The sequence below is a fragment of the Echinops telfairi genome, unplaced genomic scaffold (assembly GCF_000313985.2).
Source record: "Echinops telfairi isolate 266 unplaced genomic scaffold, ASM31398v2 ScPeMD7_3533;HRSCAF=4204_0, whole genome shotgun sequence".
In the NCBI taxonomy this organism is placed as follows: Eukaryota; Metazoa; Chordata; class Mammalia; order Afrosoricida; family Tenrecidae; genus Echinops; species Echinops telfairi.
This window is the reverse complement of record NW_022107431.1, coordinates 22,399,554-22,402,719: the sequence shown is the minus strand read 5'-3', so window position 1 is coordinate 22,402,719 and position 3,166 is coordinate 22,399,554.

Below are 3,166 nucleotides of genomic sequence, written 5' to 3'. Positions count from 1 at the left end.
AGCCTCCTCTGGAAAGGGAACTGACAAAGCACAAATCCCATATGGCATGTCACATTGATGGCAAAAGCGAGAAGAAGAGAAAAAGTGAAAACAATTGAAATCAACAACAAAAATCTCCTTTGTGTGCAAGTGTGCACACCCAAAAGTCGGCTACGTTTGAAAAGGGACAGCACGTGCGGAGGCGCCAGGTGGATCCTTAGTTCCCCCGATGGTGTCCCCGCCTTCGTGGAGCCATGGTGGAGTCACTGGGAAGCGGGCCCAGGTGGGGAGCCCAGCGAACAGAGGACCGGACAGTGACTCCTTCCTCTCCACCCACCTCGCCTGCGCCCGTGCCAGCCTCTCGGGGACACTCGGGGAAGGGTGCCAGAAGGTCCTGTTGCCCTGGGATTTCCCTCTATTTAGGAAAACTGTGTAAGAGTAGGTGCAAAGGTGAATCTCAGCAAGTACCTCCTCAGGCAGGTGAGGGAGGGAGGGAGGGACGAGGGAGGGAGGGAGGGAAATGGGCATCCGGCTTTGGGGGAAAACACATCAGGCAGCAGCACCTGCTTCCCACAGAGGATGCTCCCTTATGGGTGATTCCAGCAGAAGGCCGGCATAAGAGCTTGGGTGGAGAGCTCCAGAAAGAACTCTTGTGGACTGACTTGTGTTTGTGCCAAGGCCAAGTGGCTACCTATTGCCCTTCAGTGAATGAGGACTTAACCATGTGGCCAACTTGTTACCTTCCATTTACCGTAGCAAATAATACCTACAGTTGACCTTCTAAGATGCGGTCCATGTAAAATGCGGTGCCATTGTTTCTCTCATGTACTACAGAAACCGGTCCCTCTTTGAACCGAATGGTGTACTCATAGCAACTATTACTAGTGTAAATGACAGGCGATTCTTCCTTCTTGTCACTGGAGTCCCTGTAATATCACTTAGCCGGTGCGTGTGTTCCTGTGTCCTTGTATGCCCGTGACTATAAAATTTGTACAATGTAATGTCAATCTAACTGCAACGAGAGCCTTGTCTTCTGGGTATACTTGGCTGTTCTTCTGTGCCAATAACATTTTCTGTATCACTGTCACAAATATCGACAGGTAGCTTTTGGAGGTTGGAGTGTGTGGTCCTGTCTTTCTCATGCAGCTCAGGTGGTCCCGCTTCACCTAAGAGGGAGCATCTTTTTCTGACATTTTATGATATGAGAATGTTATGAATAAAGTGGCTTGGAATCTGCTGTATTACACATTTTTTAAGCTGGGTACATTAAAATGCACATTTTATAAACTTGTGCACATGATTAAAATGTGTCCTTGAAAAGATAATATCTAGCTTCTTTCAGGTTCTTTTTGTTTTTGAACCATTTCTCACAAGTCCTTTGGCTTTATTTGCTTAACACAAAGACTAACATCAAGTCTGGGCAGAATTTCTTGGATATTTATTTTTCCATCACATTTTACCTTCTTGTAACTTTTGTTTCCAGAGACTTTGAGCCCTGGGTTTTCACTTTCCTAACGCTTCTTTTTATGTTTTTGCTGTTTGGTACAGTGTAGTCCCCATGCCCACGGTGATCCATGTATTCCTTCTTCGCCCTCTCCGTTTACCCTCAATAAGAGATCATTTTTCTTACTGTTTTGAATTTCACGGATGAAGCTTATGTCTCAAATTTCTTTGTTAATGCCTTTTTTGTTTAGTCATGTTTTTATATGCTTCCTTCATGTTGAAGACGCTGATTTCTCAGCCCAAATTATCTTATAAGTTTGAATATCCACTGGATCATTTGTCCAAAATTCGAAATCCATGTAGTGCTCAAGGCTTACTCCCTCCTTGTCTTACCATAGACTACTACTGAGTTCCATCATTCCTATGTCAAGAACCTCTTTTCCTTTAAAAGGTCATCTGAGGACACCCACTCTCTGCCCTCTCCCATGGTGCAGAGGAAGACCCCCCCATGATTGCAATCTATACATTTCTATTGCATTGAAGCTGATGAGCAAAATGAAGTGATCTCAGCACTAGCTAGAGTGATTCCTACTGACTGGAAAACTGGCAAGGAAGGAGAGAATCTATTAGTAGTAAGAACTGTCTTTTTTTTTTTTTAATCCTAATGCCACTAACAAATATCCTTGATGTTACAGGATTTGTGCTTTTTTTTTTTTTAATAAAAATAAGCTAACAACTTCTACTTTTCAAATATATAATACGTCAGTTTGTTCTGAGGTTTGGATCTGAGACATTTGGGACCACATTATAAATACTGGTCATGTTATTAATTGAAATGCCTACTGTTGCCATGAATCTGAGTTTTCTTAAATACAACAGAGTTGGAGCCCTGATGAAGGAGCCTTGGTGGTGCAATGGTTAAGCACTCAGCTGCTCATCCAAAGGTCAGCAGTGTGAACTCAGCCCCTGCATAGGATAAAGATGGGGCAATCTGCTTCCTGCAAGAGTCACAGCTTTGGGAACTCTATGCGGCAGTTTTATTCTATCCCATAGAGTCACTCTGAGTCAGAACTGATTCAGTGGCACTGGGCTTTTGGTTTATTAGCTCTTATATCATAACTGTTCAAAATTGAAAATGTATACACAACTATATACCAAAAGGGCAGAAACTCTTCATTTAAATATATGTGTTTGTTCAAGTTGTTGAGCTTCTTGTAAATGTATTTTCTTTTGGCTGGTTTATGCCTTCTGTCAAATACTCTTGATAATGCTGTACAATAAATATTTTCTATTTATTAAATGGGTCTATTCTTTCTCTATATTTTGTAAGAGTTAACATAATAGAAATAGACTGATATATTTTTTTAAATGACGCCAATGGCTTGATTTGTTCAGAACATCGCTTCTAGCTGGATGGTTGGAAAGAACATCTCCTGTTCAGGTAGGTCACACGGATCCAGTAGACGGCACATGAAGCAGAGTGCGGCTGGACTAGGAGGAGGGTCACATCTCAAGTTACAACAGCCTTAAGTGAAATCCCAAATATAAAGTTGCAGTGTCCACGGAAGACAATGCCATGTTGATGGAGGGTGTGATGCTTGAGAAATGCCTGTATCTCCAGGAAATCTCTAGAGACAGAGGCATCCAAGATCCCCTAGTTTTGGTTTCATTTACGTCCTGCAAGACTTTCTGCTTTTGATTCAAATTTTAGGAGGACCTGGTTTCTTTCCTTTCAATGACCCAT